Below are 21,372 nucleotides of genomic sequence, written 5' to 3'. Positions count from 1 at the left end.
CACGATCAGTTTCTGTATCAATTTCAAAGCAGTGAACAGGGTTTCTAAGTTGGACTTGACGCTTACCCCCTCCCGAGAATTAATTAACTAATAAAAAAATTAGGCGAGGCCTGGTACATCACTACTCTGGATCTCACAAAGGGGTACTGGCAGGTACCCTTAAGAAAGTGAATCAAGAGAAAACAGCCTTCTCTACCCCTACCGGACTATTTAAATTCATTTTCTTGCCTTTTGGACTAGAATGGGCTCCTGCCACCTTTCAAAGGCTCATGACTAGGGTCCTACACGACCATCAAGCAAATTCATTAGACTACCTTGATGACATCATCATTTTTAATCCAACATGAGAACAGCACCTCCTTCATTATGAGAGAGTCCTCCAAGAGTTACAAAACTCAATTTGCACATCAATGCAAAGAAATCCATGGCAGTATATAGTATGGTTAGATACCTAGGGTATGTTCCAGGAAATGGTCTAATTGAACTTCAGGAGGAAAAGACATGAGCCATCACAGGAACACCCTTACCCAGAACCAAGAGGGAAATCCTGGCCTTCTTAGGTCTCCTTGTCTACTATCAAATATTAATTTCCCAATATTCTGATATTACAGGAAACCTCACTGATCTCCTGAAAAAGGAGACTGCCAACTGGGAATTGCAGAACACTACAACCAAGATCAGAGAGGCATTGTGATGTCTCAAACAAGCCATCACCTCTAGCTCGGTGCTGACCTCTCCTAATTTCAATAACACTTTTATCCTGCAGACAGATGCATCAGAGGAGGGGAATAGGGGCGGTCCTGTCCCAAACTCATGATGACGACCTAGAGGTTCCCATCTTGTTCATTAGTTGAAAGCTCTTTCCATGAGATCAAAGAAACCCTGCTAAAGAGAAGGAGTGTTTGTCAATAAGATGGGCAGTAGAAAAGTCAAATTACTGCTTGGAGGGCAAGCCATTTGTCCTCTACACAGATAATGACTTGATGAGTCAAAACAAGGGTAACAATCTGAGTGTTAAGGTGGTCCCTGTCACTACAAACCTTCAGGTTTGAAGTACAGCATTGGAAGGGTAGTGCTCAGAGTAATGCAGACCTCTTATCTCAGTTTCCCCTTTATCCTGAGCAGGAAAATCCCATGGTAGGGATGTGGTGGGATGGCAGGTATACAGACAATATATTGGATGATATTACAGATGAATTACCGTGGCAAGTTATGGATACTGCCGCCTCAAACATTCATCCTGCTGGTCTTTGTTTCCAGCAGTCAACCCAAGACCAGGCAACATTGCGAGGGACATTTGGAAGTCCCTTCATTTCATTTCCTGATGGAAGTGGGACGAGGCTGATGCCGAGGATATGGGATACAGTACCTTTAAAATTGAATTTTGTCATAAGGACACTTGTGTTATAATGAGACTGCTGGATTTAGGTCTGCAGCACCTCTGCTTATAGGCGACTGAGTCACTCCCACCCCATTAGGCAGCTGTCAGCCCAACCCTCCGGCTCTCTAGCAGGACCTTACCCAAGCCCAAACGATAAAGGTGATTGGTGACAGCTTAGCACATGGAGCTCTGAAAACCTCTCAAGGAAATCGTGGTGAACAAGCCTTACCCTTTTCTGGCCAAATACAAGTCTCTTACACCCACGTTGGTAAGAAAGAGATTCAGGATAGTTTTCAGTACATTTACTGAAAAGACTGCAACCTACGATAAAATGAATGAGCTGCAATGATTAGGATAATGAGGGATAACAAAATCAGGATTGTGAAAATTAGAGATGTGAATATAAACAACCCAACATATTGTATTAACATGAATATGTAATTCCTACTTAGAACCTAATCTCTAGCCCCTTAGTGAGAGCATGGCAGTGTAAGCCAAATCTGTCCATGCAGAAGTACATCCCACTCCCATTACCTTAGTACAAGGGCAGGCCTCCAGGCTCCAGATGAGTCTCCATAGAGACACAACGGCGGAGGTTGGCTGCAAATGGGCATGAAGTATGGAAGTAAAATCCTGTCTGGAACATCCTCTGATGCCCTTCGTCCTACACGATGTTTATATAGGGGACATGTTTTGTTCTTGTACAGAAGCCTGGCGTACCTAAGCGCTGGACTGTTTACACAGTCTTGTGATGGCAATATCAAATACTATCCTGCTTGCCTTGCATTCAGTTCATCCATAACACTGATAGTGACGCTCTCGCAGAATAGCGACTGATTATGAAAATAAAATATTACCGCTAAAACAAACTATGCTAAAATGAATAAAATTGAATAAATGAAAACAGAGTATATTATTTGGGTAAAAGGGCACAGGCCACAAGCCGAAGCTAAGCCAAATACTGTGCCCAGGCAAGGAATAAAATGGACCCACAACACCCTCCCCTGTTGCCACAACAACAGTTCAAAGTCTAAAGCCTAATACTAAAAATGCTTTAATTAAAATCCAAAAAGCTTATTTAAATTCATATATAAGAGATAAAGGCCCTCATTATAACATTGGCAATAAAAAACATCTACCGCCGTGGCGACGGCCGCCAAAAGACCGTTGCCGCGGCTAACAGCCGTCCGCAATAATATGACCACAGCTGGATTTCCACGACAAGAATGGCGGAAATCCAGCTGTGGCCATACTAGCAGATGGGGGTAAGGTTGCGCTTCTACCACCAGCAGCCCCACGCCAGTAGACCACCACCAGCTGTATTATGAAAAATAATACAACCTGGCGGTGTTCTGCTGGTGGGCGCTGCTGGCGGTAGCAACACCCCATCCCGTCCCCTGCCGGAGGACCCCCTGGATCCAGGTAAGTCGGGTCTCCGCCAGGTGATGGGGTTGGGGTTGTGTGAATGTAGGTGTGTGCATGAATGCGGGTGTGTTTTGATTGTTGAATGCGTGTGTGCATGCACGGACCTGTGAGTGTGTGTATGTTGTGAAATGTGAATGCGTGTCTGAGTGTATGTTTGGAAGTGTGTGCGGATGTATGTATGATTGGATGTATGCATGTGTGTATGTGTGACTGAGTGTGTGTATGTGTGTGTGTGTGTGTGAAGGGGAGGCGTGGATGTAGGGGGGATGGGAGGTTGAACAGGTGGGATGGTAGGGGGTATCTGGAGAGGTGGGGGGGAGACCCCTATCAGTGACAGGGAAGGAATTCCCTGTCACTGATATGCCCTACCGCCATGGTTTTCGTGGCGTTATGAACCTCACAAAAACCATGGCGGTAGGCGGGATCATAATCCCACAGGCGGCACAATGGGGGCCGCCGGGCTAGAGATGGATATCTCCAGCCTGGTGGTTGTTACTGCTGTGGCGGGCGGAGTGGTACATTACAGGCTTGGCTTCAGCCAACCCGCCAATGTCATAATGTGGCAGGAATTACCGCCAGCCTGTTGGCGGTACTTGCCGACACATTATCGCCAACCGCCGGGGTTGTAATGACCCCCAAAATGTCTAAGTCGACAAGCAAAGCAGGCCAACAGACAGGCCAAATTAAAAGTCAATTTGGTGTCACATTTTATACTTTCAAATAAGCCAATGGTCAAATTTTAACAGTAATTGTGGTCTAGTAAAAAATCTCTGATGTCATCAAGGGAGACTTAGACCAAAAAGGACTCCACTTCGGCAAGCGACAAGTTGACCAATGTATTGGTAGAAGGATCCATGGAGCAGAAGTGTGCAGAAGCTTCAGAAGCAGAGTGAACTGCAAAGGCAGCACTGTTCACTGTTCCAGATGTTGTTGGAGCCAGTAAATGCACAAGCGGTGGGTCATAGGATGCCTTGCCAATCAACCGCAGTCATAAGGGGCACGTACGTGAATTAACCCTCATCAAAAACTTTAACAGATCCTTGTTCACAGAAAGGGCAGGCTGCACGGCAAGACACACCATAGGTGCACATTCGAAGACGCACAAAATGTAATGGAAGACCGGCTGGACACACGTCAAAAATAGTCGGAGTGTCAATGACCAATCGAGCTCCAGCTCCACAAGCAAGGAAGCACTGAAATACTGCATCATGCAGTCAGCACACAGCTGAGTTGGTTGTAGCACCATCACTCCGCTTTGCTGAGAGTCGACAGCTACTCTGTATCAAAATAGCAGCAACAGAACTCCACCAATTAATGCAAAAGTTATAGGGAATCTGCCAAAGACACTCAAAATGAGTGAATATATGGATGAAGGTATGACTCCAAACACGGTCTGGAAGGTGCTGGCAAATCCAGAACCGACAGCTGAAAAAGGTGCACAATCCCCTTAGTATTAGATACATTAAAGCTTCTGCTGACCAATTCACCAAAATGCTTAAAGAATTTGGTATTTAATAGGGACTGTATCGCAGCTGATGATCTTGCTATCTGGAGAGTGTAAGTCTCACTGGCTGATGTCAGGGCTACATAAGCTAAACAATAGCACCTTTAGTCATCTGAGCTTGTCAAAATTTACATTAGAAGTAGCAATGTAGGGCCACAAGTCTGCCACTTTTATCTCTTGTATGGGGGGAATAAAACATGGCTGCAACATGTTACCATTTAAGTAACTGTAATCACGTGGACAATTCATGGCTATGATCGTTCAGAACCACATAACTTCCATTAGAAAGTATCTGAAATAGTGGACGAATCAAAGAGGTGGTAGTACCCTTCAGGTAGCACGTCAAATTCTCAACCTCTGCATTGAAGAGGCCTTGCAAGAACACCAGTCTACAAATCATAGAATCACTAACAGTAGTCTCACATTCGCTTCTGCCAAGAAAGACCTCTGTTTTACTGTTCATACACTTGTAACCGAAAGGCAACTCCCACACTTCGTGTATGTAGCTGTCTCCTAGCCGCTCAAACATGCCTACTGCAAAATGCTTTGAGCATTTTGTTAAACGGAAGGTGAAAATGGGCTGATTTATTACTCCATGTATTAACCATGGTGGTGAGGGGATTTCTGCTACTGTAAAGGGCAACTGTTCCAGCTTCTCAGTGTTAAGCATGATATAACTAGCTTCTTTTTTAGCCATTATCTTTTGTTGTCTGGACAAATTGAAAGCGGCAAACAACTGAGTATTGTTATCATGCTTCCAAGGCACACAGCCACTTTTGGGAACCTACAGTGTCCAACTTAGCTGCATGATGGAACACAGTTGGCTCTGTCCATGTTGTAAAAAGAACATGTAATTCTGAATAATATTGATTGTGTATGAAACTATATTATTTAAGATGTAAATTCTGTTGGACAAAGTGTTCATGCTATTATCTGCAACAGCTAAAGCCTTCTCCATATTTTCCTTATCAATCTGCCATAAATATTCAGCACCTTCCATCTGAGAGAGTTTCCAGATCTCGTTGTATATCGCATACAGAAAGTGTTTTCAGCTTGGCTTTCTGGGTTCTTACAGGAAATCTTGTATACTGACTTCCTAAGATAGGAGACTGAGATGTTCTCTGACAGCTGTTAAAGTGCAGTAACGTAATCATTGTTGGCACAGTTTACCCATACTGTATGTGATTACGATACCTAGATTTTTACCCGAGACAAAGTGAGGGTCTGGCCGGCTTGCTCTGAAACCCCCAGAGGAATTTGCAAAATGTGCTTGGTACTCATTTGTGTCCACTCTATTGGGCCTTGGTACCTTAAAAAACATACCAACTGTAATACTAAAAATTGTATTTACATGATCACGTCCCCTTGTGATCTGCGATACATCGGCATGACATCTAGACCTGTCAAGACTCGTATTAATGAACACAGAAGTAATATTAGGTGTAAAAAGCTCACTACCAAACTCAGTGTTCATTTTTTTGAGGTTCATCATTCCCCGGCTGATTTATGGTGGGTGGTAATTGAAGCACCTTTTATTCGCCCCAATGATTCCAGATCTCTCTTCTTGAACAAAAATGGGTGTTCAAACTGGGGACTCATTTAAGAGGTCTTAATGATGATATTCCTTGGACCTCTCTTTCACCCTAATTTTCTGTCACTGATCATCGACTTTGAACTCCTTTTTGAAGTATTCTTATTCTTACACGTCAACCATCAAGCTTTAATGACATTTTTTAAGCGATCTAAATGTTAAGATATCTCAGGCTACTTGTAAGTACCATAACTACACTTAATTTAAAACATCATCAATGTGGATCGTTACTCTACAACACCCTGACTCGGAGTCCAGGCTACTAACTCTTCTGTTGTGCTTGCAGAAGTAAACTTCACTCAAGGCTTCCTTGAGGTATGAATTATGTACCTGCTACAAATATGAGAAGAAAATTCAATACTCGCAGGACCAAGTGCCATTGTAGCCAATTGCTAGACAATGCAAAATTGTGTGGGCCGACTTATTGGGCACTCGATTTCATTATTTGAATTCTGGTAATCTTTCCTTGACCTCGAATTATGGTCTTTTTTACGAGGTTCCGAACTACAAGTGCTCCAGCACTTGTAGTCCTTCCTCGATATTATTGTTCCCCCGGACTCACTTAGTCCGTCTTCTATTTTGTTAATAGACGCGTGGAGATCAGCGGCGTCTATTTAACGGCTCGGAGTACACCCGACCTGGTTGTTTCCGGGAGGTGGTCTCCGAGGGTAGGTCCCACAACAGGACCGGTGTACTAATATGTAAGTACTTTCGCATTTGAGTAATGTTGCGACCCCTTTTTTGACATGTGACATATATATTTTTTTTCACTTTGGCATTTACCTGGTGGCCGAGCATGCGCGCTGGCAGTTGACACGAGCTTGATCTCAATAGATTTCCGACTTTAGTAACTTTTCTCATATTATACATTGTAAGAGGAGCTGCGTGTAGTGCTGCTCTCATCCACTTGACAGCAAGGCGAAAGCGCCGTTATTTGACACCAACTGAGCCACGAGCTCATCAATCTAAATACAGACCATTTTAATACATTGCATGATCAGTAACGTGTAGTTTTGCTCATACATTTTTGAAAATACACGCCATGCTTTACCTGGACATGCTATATTTTATAATTTGACTACATGATGGATGTATATCTGTTTTAACATTATATTAATCATTAATAATGTTAGTTGTGGCACTATTAGGCCACTTAGATATATATCTGTTAACACTATCTTGGTACTTCCTAATTTAGATAGCCATTTGTTGTCCATTTTTTCATTTTAAATTTATACGACGAGTCATGTCTTCCTTTTTGTTTCCCCACCTTGATTCACAACCAGTGTCACCCTGAGTCCTAGAGACGCCTTACCCATGGAACCTGTTCTCGAGTAGGGGGTGGTAAGCATTTTCCTTATGTAATGTTCCATTCATTGCCATTTTTTCTTTTGACCAGAGTTTGGTTGCGCCATTTCTCATCTTATACTTATTTCGATAGTGAGATCTGTTTCACACTCTTTTGGCGGTTTTATCTTTGTTTTTCAGGGTACCTGTATTACCAGTCAACTAAAGTAAGTGACCGGTTTTCATATATTTGTAAAGAGGTTTACTTACCCAGTCATGTAGGTCCTGATGAAGCGTCAGTGGATCTGGATAGACCAATAGACGCGAAACATGTTGACCATCGTATAGAGGTTTCCTTTAATTAATTTTTAGCACATTTATTGACTTTTTGGAAGATATTTGAGCATAATCCTCAATTTCACTTTCAAAATTGCTTTTAACCTTGGTCTTCATCCTTGTTATACTAGACCGATTAAATGATGAAGTTTATGGATGAATAACCAATTTTAGAACCTCTTTCACTTCTATTTTGCTTTGGGTGGTGACTTGCTGCACCCTTATTTTGTACTGTTGAACTTTCCAGTCACTATCTCAAAAATTCGGCTGAGAGCCCCCACTACGGGGTGCCCACTAGGCATTGCAGTGCTGGCCTAGTGAGAAGCTATTCCCGATGATAATACCAGTCATCCAGAGTGATGCTTGAGGGCTCTTGCTCCTGAGATTTCAGGTCTCCCCTGTTTTCATCTTATTTCTTCCCATATTTTGTGTCTTTGGAACAGTGTACCTTTATATAATCATTATTACAGGGAGATTGTACACTGGACCAGAAATACTCCCGGTCCCTCTTTTTGTGTTAGTATTTCATTGGCCACAATAACCACCTGCCAGGACTCGAAACGGAGGAAATAAAGGTACCATTCTGAACTCAAGCTGTGAGTTGTTCATCAGTGACATTTAGAAATGTTTGCCAATTGTGAAATTTAGCTGGTGTGGGGATGCTGGGCGCATTCATTTCTTTTACTTTTGCTATCCCCAAACAGGTTGTTTGTTGAACGGTGACATTTAAAAATCTAATTTGTAGGGGAATAAGGTACACTCTAAACAAAGCTTCTCTACCCTGTATCTGCCAATCTTTTGTTCCTCATACACTCTTAACTCAGTTGTGTTTTCCAATACTCACATCCTTCAACAGCAAGCCATAACAACAAAGGAATCTGAATAGATTAATTTTATTTTCCTCATTTGAGAAGGCAGCATTTTGAAATAGTACGATTTAGCATTTCTCGTGTCATGCCCAGTAAAATACGAACACTTATCTACATACATTTTGGAACTCCCCACAGGTGGAGTTGAATAATGTTCCCATTGTGTGAAACTGTGAATTAATCGTGTAGTACTAGCTTGGTGCAGAAAGTGATGTCCGTAATGGTGATTAAAGAACAACTCCCCATAATTTACTGTGTTCATATACACGTCTTTACTCTCAGATACAGTATAATATTCCAGCTCTGAAAGCATGGAACCAACTCTTTTAATATCCCAGTCATCAGAAACAATACCAGTCGCAGAAACATCAGTCACTGAAATTTTAAACACATATGGAATTTGAAGGATCCCAGTAGGACCGTACATATCAAATGGTACTTTGCCCTCACAATCCCACCAGGAATCAGAATTCCTTATGGGAAGATAGGTAAGGTGTCAAAACCTCATCCACCTGATCGAGGGCAGACCGTTCAGGAGGATAATGACCATTTATCAAAAGTAATAAAAAAAAAATAATGAAACCTCTCCAAAACATATATCCACAGATAATACCGTGGATAAATTAAGTAATTGTTTTTAAGCCACATGTACAGATTACATGTCTTTGATACTGTTGCAGTTGCAGAAGTAGATGGGTTAGAAGAAAAGTCATCAATGTTGATGAACTAACCAGAAGCAGTTTGTGCAAACACAGGAGTCGGTGCATGAACTCATTTGTGGTGGTTCATAGTAGAATGATGTCATCCATCTATGTCAGGTTGGAATAGCAAAGTTCCACATCACGTACATTCCTTGTAAATGAACAGAAGAAGCTGATTCTCCACCCTCTCCATTCTCGAGGAGGCAACTGTAGCACTGTTACTTGCAGAAATGTTGTTTACTGTTCGTAGAGGTATATCCTGTTGAGTAATGAGAGGGGAACAGGTGCTACCCGAAGGACCTCTCGGTGTAGTGTGCAGGATCGGCCACATGGTGCAATTTGACATTATCAATTGGAACAAATCTATTCTCTCTGAAACCAGGCAGTGGTGGTATGATGACTGTTCTGGTACTGTGTATTCCCAGGACTGAAACTGGTGCTCTGTATGATGGGCCAAACTCCCTTTTCACAGCAATCTTTTCATGCACTAGAACCCTGACTTTAGGAATGTAGCCTGTAGATTTTGTTGGCAAATCCCTTATTCACAATGTGGTGGCACAGGCAGATGAATTCTCATACCGGCATTGTAGCTCCTGTAACACAGAGTTCATTTACGTCAAACATGGTGTCTGCTGCCACCTTCCCAGGACCATTAAGATCAGGGACATACATAGCTATCCCAAAGAGGACCTCATACGGGGTGCGAGCTCTTAACGACCTTCATGGCAGATTGTTTAGTGCTCTCTGGACCCCATATAGGTGATGAAGCCAACTATGGCCTGAACCTAAAACGCTGTTAAGGACTGCTTTAAGTCTTGGTTCCTCCTCTCCACTACACTGTTTCCCTCAGGATGATAAGATGAGGAATAATGGAGCTGATCACCCTTCGCTCCCATGGTGTCCCTTAATGCCCTAGAGCCAAAGGCAGAGTCCTGGTTGGCGTGGATTGCTGCAAATGCATATGTATAGATAAGACTTGTAAATCTTTAATAACAATCCGAGCGTCAGCCAACCATTGTGGCCATACCCATAGGAATCTAGAACAGGAATCAACAGTGACTAAGATGTATTTGTATGGACCATCAGGTTGTAAGGGACCACAATGGTCCAGGTACACACATTGTAGTGGTTTGTTGGAAATTAGGAGGGATGTCTGGGGTGGGCCTTTGATGGTGGACCATTTATTTCTTGGCAAATGTCCCAATAAATGATATATTGCCTGGTCTGTTTGTAAAGACTTGGCCACCAAAAGCTTTTTTCAAATAGAGATATTGTAGCCGCTACACCTGCGTGACTAGAAGCAACACCCTCATTGCCTGCTTTGATGAGATCTAATCTTTGCTCATGGTTGGGGATCATACGATCTCTCCCCCCGCCTGGGAATGGTTACAAATACAATGTTTTCAGCACTTAGATGGTAGGAATATTTGGCAGGATATGCTTTTGGTAAAGACTCACCGTCAACCAAAGCTTTTACAGCAGCCAGCGTCTCATTATCCAACCGCATATGAGAATGAGTTATTGCAGCAACAGAAGCTGCAGGTTCTTCAGATTTGACAGCTTCATCAGCCAAAGTGTTGCCAAGAACGTGCATTCCTACACGTTGATGGCCCAATGTATGTACTACATGAGCCTTTGGTAGTCTGTCCCACAAGTTTCTATGTTTGATGGGGTTGCCTTTGGAATCTCTGACACTGTTCAGGCACCAGTGATTTAGGTAATCACTATAGGACTGGACACATTAGTTTGAATCACACACAATTAGTGTTGGTTGGTCCGGATCCGTATATTCCAGTGCCAAAACAAGATCCTTAAGCTCTGCCAGTTATGCAGTGCAGTCCCCTAGCATCTGCATGTAGGTGTTTTGAGGGTGAAAGGTACCATCCCTCATTATCCAGCATATAACAGCACAAGCGGCTGAGTATTGATGTTTAGTGCTTACAGCTGTTTGTGCTGAACCATCAGTGTTAACCAATAGTTTGGTATTTGGCAAGTGGTAAAATGTTAGTAGGTGCAGGGTACTCCTGTTCGTACTGGAGGAATTCTTGTGTCTGATGTTGTGGGCCAAAGAGTTATCAACATCAGTGGCAGTCAGGGAGGTTGCCCATTAACTCCAACGTGGATGTAATGCTCTGGCATTTGGAACACTGGCTTTGGTGACCGACTCGAGAGCTGGCACCAGGTTAACGACAATAATGCATTTCCCTTGGGCAAGTGGCCTCTCCTTGATGAATGCAAAAAGAACAGATGTTGGACGGAATGCTGAGCAATGCAAACATTCACCCCCAGTCCGAAAGATCTGGGTTTAATCCATAGTTTTTTTGCTCACCTTGATGACATCCATCTGTACATCAGTCAGTATTTTTTCTGTTGGTGCAAAACATTGTTCTGTATTGGAGTACAAATGTGATTTGTATGCTATGGGTACCATGTAGCATTCATTGAATGCAACATAAGTGAAGCCGATGGCACCAGCAATTATTCTGATGACCAGATTTGTTTTGTTGTCACATGTGTGTAAGTGTTTTGCTTCTAGCATGTCCTGTTCAGTTCTATAAGAATGTGTGTGTATATTCTGCTGTCCAGTGTTTGCTTGAAAAATCTGGATGAATCAGATCATAAAGTGGTTTTATGAATAGTACATAATCTGGAATGTATGTTCTGCCATTTTTATAGAAAGTGAGGAGCCAGGCTCCTGCCTTCAGTGGATAGCTCATATCCCACAAGTGGGACACGGAAGAAAGCAATTTTAGTTTTCTTGAAATTGAATTTGTAGCCCTGGGCAGCGAATCCTAACACGATTTGATCCACCCAGGCCAGATGTATGTTGAGGTCATCATCTGTGAGATAAATATCATCCACATAGGACAACGCCCCAGGATCAATCTCATGTAGTATTGATGTTATTTGGGACGAAGACAGACCTGGGCTGTTCTTATGTCCCTGTGGTAACCTACAAAAGTGCCACTGCAAGCCTAATGAGCTAAAGGTGCTAAGATCCTGACTTTCAAGTGAACGCCAAAATTCCGCTGTGTGAGTCATTTTCTGGATGCAGTAAACCGCCTTGCGTTAATGACATGCAAGGTAGGCGTTCCTATCCAAAAAATTACTTAAACACCCGTGCGCCTTATTTATCCAATCGCGCAAAAATCCTGCACGGCCGGGAGGCGGAGGCGGAAAATGACGCACAGCCCGATTTGCGTCAAAAAATAATGCCTGGGTCAGGGCAGGTGTTAAAATGGGGCAAACACACCTGTACTTAAAGAAAACACACAGAAACAACAGCAGAGCTCCAAAAGGAAGACATGGAGGTGCTTTTCATCCAGCTTGCATGCAGACGCAGAGCCCACGACCAACAATAGCAGCTTCCACAAAAGCAGCAGGGACCCCAAAGGCAACGCAGAAGGCAGGAGAGGATATTCCACACCAGGACAACCCTTCTGGGACTCCGCCAACAAGACATAATTCAGAGGTACAGGCTCAGCTGGCAAGCCATTCAGCAGCTGCTGCGCAACATTAAGCCACAGTTGGCACCCAGCTTGCAGACACTCCGCACCATTCCACCAGAAACCAAGCTGCTAGCTGTCCTCCACATGTTGGCAAGTGGCTCCTTTCAAACCACTGGTGCCCTGGTTGCCGGGATCTCACAGCCATCATTCTCCGCCTTCCTTCCCAAGGTACTGGATTCTATCATCTCCCTCACACCCAGCCACATCAGCTTTCCCAACACAGAGCAGAAGCAGCAGGAGACAAAACAGGGGTTTTACCAAATTAATGGCTTCCCACACATGCTTGGTGCCATTGACTGCACACATGTATGCCTTGTACCACCTCCTGCAACCGAACATCTATACCGCAACAGGAAGCACACACATTCCATCAATGTGCAGGCCTTTGTCGATCACCGGGGATTGATCACCAACATTGTGGCAAAGTATCCTGGTAGTGTACATGATTCATTCACCTTCCGTCACTGCACCATCAATCAACACTTCCAGGATGGACAATATGGAAATGGCCTACTTTTTGGTAAGTACAGAAACCCAGTTATATACACACAGCACAGCAACCCTCTAGGACACACAACACATACACCACAATATTGACATGTGGCCAGGAATACAATGAGGTTGTGACACCACTAGACATGTTTGATATCCTCACCCAATGGGATACACACCTATGGACAAATGACAGTTCAAAAGAACAACAGGTGCCACTCCACAGACACAAGGGGACAATTTAAAAACAACACAATGACAAAGACATGGCCTCAACTGGCAGTACAATTTGGAAGATTCATCTTTCAATATCACATCAATAACACTCAATCAAACACCCTTCCAACCAATACGTACTGTGTAAGGGGTGTGTAATGTGTTTCGCTGCAGGTCAAACACCATGACACACATAGCATGATGATGACTACAATGAAGGTGACATGCAATGCATTGAGGCTGTAGCAATATCTCACATCACTCCTGCTCTCACATTGACCACTACCAATAAGCAAGTGGACTGTGCAAAGAACACATATTGATGGGACAATATTGAAAGTGCACATTCCTACACATAGTGACAAATTCACACACACACAACAGATGTACAGACATACGGACCTTCTGACACTCAAAATGACAACCTCACATCCAAGTTACCCATCTGAACTAGAACATGTTCAGTAGTATAGGTACACGTTACAACCTGAGTCGACTTGGCAAGGGCAGAGAAATAGGTCTGCAGTGAACTTGTCACTCATGTGAAATTAGTGCATAGTCAATTGTCAACACGTCAGTACTGACAACGTACGGAGATGTGTTGTACATTTGTCACCTAGCCAAATCTAAGGGTCTCACTGATGTTTAAATAATTCTATTGCATATGTGAAATTGGATGGGATGTCCAGGGCATATAGATGCAACTGTGTTACCGCCACTGTGGAATTGAATCTGTGTATGGAAGTATAATCTCACCCCCGGTTAAAACACAGGGACACCTCAAGAGAGTACACACTGTACTGCAACTCTACAAAAATACTGATGACATCCGGTCAATCAGCCAAACACCCGTTCAGATAAGGAAACAACCCAATGCTGATGGTACATCCTAGAAACCTAGGATTCCACACAATAACACAAACACCAATGAGTCACAGATAACACAAGAGAACAAGTGCCATGCAAAGTGATAATTATGGTGCAAGCTACATCAACATGTTCTCACTCATTTTCTCTTTCAGCTGATTAGGGGTATGGGATCCAGCCATGGATCATGACCCTGTTTGCAAACCCAAGCACTGCAGCAGAGCATGCCTATAATGAGGCACATAGGAGGACACGCACCATAGTCGAGAGGACCTTTGGCATCCTGAAGTCAAGATTCAGGTGCCTCCTATACTCACCTGAAATGGTGTGCAAAATAATTTTAACCTGTGCCATCCTGCACAACATATGTGTAAGAAGAAACATTCCCCTATATGAACCCGACCCACAAATGCCTGAAGAGGAGGAAGAGGAGGATGCTGTCCATCAACATGAGGGGGACCATACAAACACCATCCAAACACAGCTGCAGGATTGCGTCGGAGACAACATATTGTCCAAAATTTCTTTTAACTCTACTCATCCATCACCACTGTCTTACCATATGTCAATAAACAACTATACTTATCACTATTTTATGGTCTGGATAATCATTTTTGCATAACATTATCCCTAACTATCATATTCAGAGTGTAGCCTCATGGAGCATTGCAGAAATACAGATTAGGACACAGAAAAATCCACATAAAATTTGATGCGTATGAATGCACAGCCAAATTCACACACACTGTAAATGACATATAGCCTGTATATTTCACATTTGAAGGGCAATAGCAGAGGACCACAGCTATTTCACACATACATGTTGGCAACATGGTTCATCGCGGCATATGGCACACAACTAAGACACCATCAGTCAAAAAGGGAAAAAAATGCCTCATACATGAGGCAGTGGATGTGCTATTGCATTGGTGACCTGAAGGTATGACCAGACCCTTGACAGTAGTAAGTGTTACATCACCTATCTTTGCAAGGACTATGTGTGACAAGATTTCCTTATAAGCAGCAAATGGATAGCACAAGTGCCCCAGGGATGACTAGCATTGCTCACAAGACATCCCCTGCACATGGCAGCCCATGTCCTAAGTCCTGCCACACCCATGTTCCCTGTCTCACCCCACCCTTCTTCAGAGGTCCCTGGAATGGGAATATGTGTACCCAGATAATCCCTCCTCTACACACACCGAGACTCACAATGTGAATCCAGTGTGCTTCCCTCTTTAATATGGTATGCCATAGTCATTGTACTTCTGTCTGCATGGACGTCTGGTTAAATACTGCACTGCCCTGTAGTCTGTAGGACCTGTAATCACCTGTACATTTCTTCCCATGTGAAAGGTACTGTTGGCCCTTTGAACTTGAGTCTCACCTACAGGAATTGTGAGAGACTGAAGCTGCACACACCTGTGAGCACCTCCATGGAGACCAGCCATTTGAACATGCACTGCCTTTGCAGCTGCCCGTAACAGCATAGAAGCTGCCATTTTATCTATAACACTGTTATGCATTGCCGTATCAATCAGCTGTGTAACACAGCCCTTGCGTTATTGTGTTACATTCCAACACACAGGAGAAACACAGTTTTAATTTTCCACATTGTTGTTCCACCTTTGACCAGTCTCAGTCTGACCCTGGTGTATTTGCCTTGTTAAATGTTTGGATCCTGATTGACCCTGCATCCTGTTAGCCTAACTGGTTCCTGTCTTTGCATTACCATAAAGGTTCCCTGTGGCTACATTTGTATCATAGTTGCTTTCCCAGCCCTCACTTTCTTCCTGGGGTATTGTGTCAGGTGAGTCTACAATGCATACTCAAATACATTGTATAGCATAATCAGTTTACTTATCGTACTATGGGGTGGAACTTGTCTCCAAATAGCCGAATCATGGCCTAGCCCTTGTCTGGGTTCCATGTATGCATGAGTGACAAATAGTGACAGTGTACCATGGCTGTATGCATGGATTGGGTATGGTTCCTCCAGCACAACAAACAACGTCAGATAATGTGCATGAGATGTCAACACATGCTAGGACCCTGACAGTCCACACGCTGATTCACATTGCCCCCCACATATTGATGGGGCTTGCGTGGTGAATAGCTGTGAGATTAATCAGCACAGAGGCACTGATGTTCCCGGCTGCAGTGGGAATTTTAGAGGCCAACCTGTGTACAAATGTTGTGAGGACACCTGCCGGTTTAAGAATCCTGATACATTAACTTTGTCAGCGCACCAAGGTTGCGTTGTTGTCAGTCTCATAACACGTCTGCAGTGCCATGGCTGGACTATATCCATGTGTGTTCTCAATTCCTCATTGGCTTTCTTCAATTGATCTGTGAAGGGTACTTTGTAGATGCAGGAAATGGCTCCACAGACTCATGACTAAACCTGCACGTAACTGTGACAACATGGACCCCAATAATGATAGAGGCTAAACATTGGCCCACACACTTGAACCGGACACTTTTGTGAATTTTACCACTGGAAATATGTGAATATGTGCTGCTTGGTCTGCTGTTCCTCCACTGCCACAGGAGAGACATGGCTCATTTATATGACTCCAACTGTGGCGTGACATGACATTTGTGTATTATATTTGGGACTCAGTGTCACAAACACGGTACCCCATGCCTGACTCATGGTGAGTAAACAAACAAGTGCCTAGGAAGTAGTATCCAACATTCCAGGACATGTGATGGCTTAGTTTTGGAACATTGCCATAATCAACTGTCTGCTATTTATCCTGTGCATGCTTTGTCATTGGTGGTGCTTATGTTCCAAAAAACCTAGGAAGTGCATACAGCAGTTGTTGCTACGTGTATGACTAACACATGTCCTCTCTCATTTCCACACTGAATAGCATCTGAGGGTTGACTCCACATGCATATAGCAGATTTGCAAAAATGTGTCTTGTGATGTTCACACAGTGGGACAACAACAATAGTAGTAGCCAAATCACACACATTGACCCATAGGCATTGAGTTACTGTATCGAGTTGTGTCGCCTTGCTATCCTCTCTTGACGCAAAACATGCCCAAACTGGGTAATACCTAAATATATTCCACACGTTTGGCCATCTATTGCTTCAGTGAAGAGTGCAAATCCAGTACAAGTAGAGGATCATGGTCCCCAGTAGTATGATCAGTCACATTTGCCCATACACTGGAATGCACAATGTTGGTGCAATCAGTCTATTTCTGTATTGTCACAACTGTCATCTACTATTACAAATGAGAAATGACCCAAACCCAGTTAAAGACAGACATTTTGACGCACACGCGTAAAAAAAGACGCACATGCGTCAAAAAATGACGCATATGTGTTGAAATATGACGCACATAACCATGAAACATCCATTGACCCTGAGCGGTAATTCCCACACTGTACCCCCTGAAATTGGTTAAGTATGAAACACATTTAAAAATATGGATGCTGGGTTATTTCTAAGCATGTGCGTCAAAGAAAATGATGCACAGACTGTAAGCATCATAATATTTTGACGCATAACAATAAAGACACACCGCATTTGAGGCAGGATGTAATAAGATATCTTGTTTACAGAATTGGTACAGTGGGTGTACTTTCACTTTCACTTTGCAGTCTGTGATATTTACTGACTGTGTGGCTGTGTTTTGACTTATCTCTCTGTGCATTTTGTGAATTTGTCTCCAGTGTGGTCTTTAAATTGTCTTTTTGTGTTTCATAACTGCCTGTGGTATCCTGTGTTAGTGTTTTTTTGGTCACTTCTGGTGTCAACATTTGTCTTTGTAGTGTTGGGAGTCTGTTGTGGGTAGTGTTGGTTTTGGGATAGTTGGGCTGTGTTCTGTTAGTTATTTTGCATTTCCCTGTCCTACTTTCCCTCTATTATCCTCTGTGCCCCTTTATTCCCTTTTTTTGGAGCAATCATGTTGGGTAGGCCTAGTTTTGGCAGGATGGGAGAGGAGGAGCTGGATGGCTTTATTTGGCTGGTGTGCCACTTCCTGCCATTAATGATTGAAGCAGGTGGTCATGTGAGACAGGGCTATCACACAGAGGCAAGGAGGCTCCGGTGGGCAAAGGTGTTGTACCATCAACAGTGAATCTACAACACACCGCGCAATGACCACCAGCTGAAACACCGTTGGGCTGACCTGGTTGCCCGGAAGCAAGACCTGCTGGACCACCTGGGGATTGTGATCGGTGGCCCTGTTGGTGAGTACAAATCAGAGTAATGTGCACATTTAAATGCTCTGAAGTGACAGTAGCCTATTTGTTCATATGCTGCAGGCAATGTTTTTAAACATGTGGAATGCAAGTTAAACATACAGGCCCATATTTCTACTTTATTAGCACTGCATTTGCGTCATTTTTTGAAGCAAGAGCGGCGCAAACTTACAAAATACAATTGTATTTTGTAAGTTAGCACTGCTTTTGTGTCATAAAGCAGCACAAATGCGGCGCAAAAAATGTATAAACATGGGCCACAGTTGCCTGTGAGATATACAATAATTCCTACATATTACCGTCATTTGTTGACGCAACAGCTAGACTAACACAAAACACAACAGGAGCCTGTAAATTAGTGCTGCCTTCACGTCAATTGATGATGCGAATACGGCTCTAACATGTTTCATACATGGTCTGTGAGTGTATCAGGAAACGTTTTAAATCCAGATTTTTACAGGAAATCTAGGCGGTCATTACAACATTGGAGGTAAAAGCCGCTTACCGCCGTGCAGAAGACCGCCAACACACCGCCGTGGAAATCCGCCACAGCTATTATGACCCACAGCACGGAATCCGGCAATATTCAGACACCCACACAAGTCCGCCACACCAAAGGTCAGTGATAAACTGGCGATAACAAAACCTCCACCGTCACGCCAACAGAAATACGCCCACACCATCACGACCGACAAATCCACGCAGCGGTATTTCAACCGCGGTATTCCATTGGCGGTACACACCGCCGCGCTCAAAATACACACACTCTTACAAAACACTGCCACATTGGACAAATTGAAATACACACACCTGATACACATACACACACCACTCCCACACACCCAATACAATATAAAACACACACCCACATCACCCACAAACCCCTATGGCCACAATTACTGAGAGAAGGCCAGAGAGAGACACCACCATCAACAATACTAGCATCCACAGGCACACAACACCATCACCCACATGACTTCTACGCACCTCACAATACACACCACTACATATCAGCACACTTATCACCCCACACATCACCTACACCACCCCATGGCACGGCAAAGACACCCCAGGTTCTCGGAGGAGGAGCTCAGGGTCATGGTGGAGGAAATCGTCCAGGTAGAGCCACTGCTATTCGGATCACAGGTGCCGCACACCTCTATTGCAAGGAAGATGGAGCTATGGCGAAGAATAGTGGACAGGGTCAACGCAATGGGACAGCATCCAAGAAATTGGGAGGACATCAGGAAGAGGTGGAACGCCGTTCCGTTGTCTCAAGACACCACATTGCGGTTCAGCGGACTGGCGCGGACCCCCACTTCCTCCCCCACAACTAACAACATGGGAGGAGCAGTTCTTGGCGATTCTGCATCCTGAGGGCCTCGCAGGAGTAGCTGGAGGAATGGACTCTGGTAAGTTAAATCTTAACTATTACATCCTCCACCCTACCTGCATGCCAGCACATACCCCCACCCTCACCCTCACCCCAATCACTCCAACTCCTCACAAATGTCCCAACATCACAAACCACACATCCTAACACCAAGCCCTGCATGCAACAACAAAGCATGGACACCCAACACTAAAGCATGGCCACTGCACATACCCATACACCCCCCTAAACCATCATCACACAAGGTCCCACACAGGAATGCAAGCACTGGGGTACACGGTCACCCACCCATTGCACACCATGGCACACACAGATGTAATAAACATCCTTTTATACCCCTGCATGACCCCTACCCAACGTCACCGGACAGGAGGGTCCACACATGTCCACACCACCAACAGAAGAGACCATAGTGATGACAGCACCTCTGTCCAACTGGATCTAGATGACCAGCCCGGCCCATCTGGGACCTCAGGACAGTCGGTTCCCCTCACACTGGCACAGGCCACCACAGAGCTTCCCCCCTCTGGAAACACCAGCACAGCACCCACCCAGCGGGCCCATACCTCCGTCCCCAGGACACGTCAATCAGCAGTGTGTCCACCACTACAGGGAACCCAGGCTAACCCACCACCCCAACAACAACAGGGACCTGGGGGCAGTGGTAGTGGGAACACAGTCCAGGGGACAGAGGCCCAGGAACACAGGGGAACTGGGAGGGCTGCTGTGCGACGGGCAGGACAGGCCAAGGGAACCAACTCTCCACGAGGCCCTCTCCAACATCATGGGAGCCTACCACCACTCCCAGGAGACAATGGCATCGGTACTGGACAAGTTTCAGGAGACCCAGCGCCTGCAGGAGGAGCAGTATATGGGCTTCAGGGAGGAACTCAGAGCCATCAATTCCACCCAGGGCACCATCGTAGGGGTGCTGAAGGAAGTACTCAACACCAGGAGGGACACTGTGGCACTACAAGGGGCCCCTGACACTAGCCTGGACGATGAACTGCCCACCACCTCCGGCGGCGCTAGTGGACAGGAGGCACCGCCACAGGACCACCACACCAGCACCCCACCCCCTGCAGAGGGAGAACCACCTCGCAAACAGTCCCTGAGATCCAGGACAAAGCCAGAGAACTATGCCAAAACCCCCGCCAAGAAATGAGACCACCCTGAATGTCATCCTTCTGTCCCACTTTGTCACCTTGTCCATCCTTAAACTGCCCCAGCTCCACTTCCTATGCCCATTTGGCCAATGCACCTGTGAGACTAATAGACTGGACTCTGCCATGGACATTCCTCGGCCACCACCCCTCACCATTTTGCTACCCCCTCCAATATTGAGCACTAAAATAAACACCCTTAAAGCACAAAACAATCTGGAGTCAGTCTGTGATTTCGGAATAGTGCATTAGCAATTACTGTGGCAAAAAGCTCTTTCATTTGTAATGTCAACATACCTATGTCACACAGCTGTAGTCCATGAGGAATAAAAGCAGATGTCACACATTGGGACCCAAATCTGTGAAATCGTAAGGGAAAGTGACAACTCAGTGACCATACACTGGGTGAAAACGACAG

This window comes from Pleurodeles waltl, chromosome 7 (genome assembly GCF_031143425.1).
Source record: "Pleurodeles waltl isolate 20211129_DDA chromosome 7, aPleWal1.hap1.20221129, whole genome shotgun sequence".
In the NCBI taxonomy this organism is placed as follows: Eukaryota; Metazoa; Chordata; class Amphibia; order Caudata; family Salamandridae; genus Pleurodeles; species Pleurodeles waltl.
Note: the sequence above shows the minus strand (reverse complement) of the source record.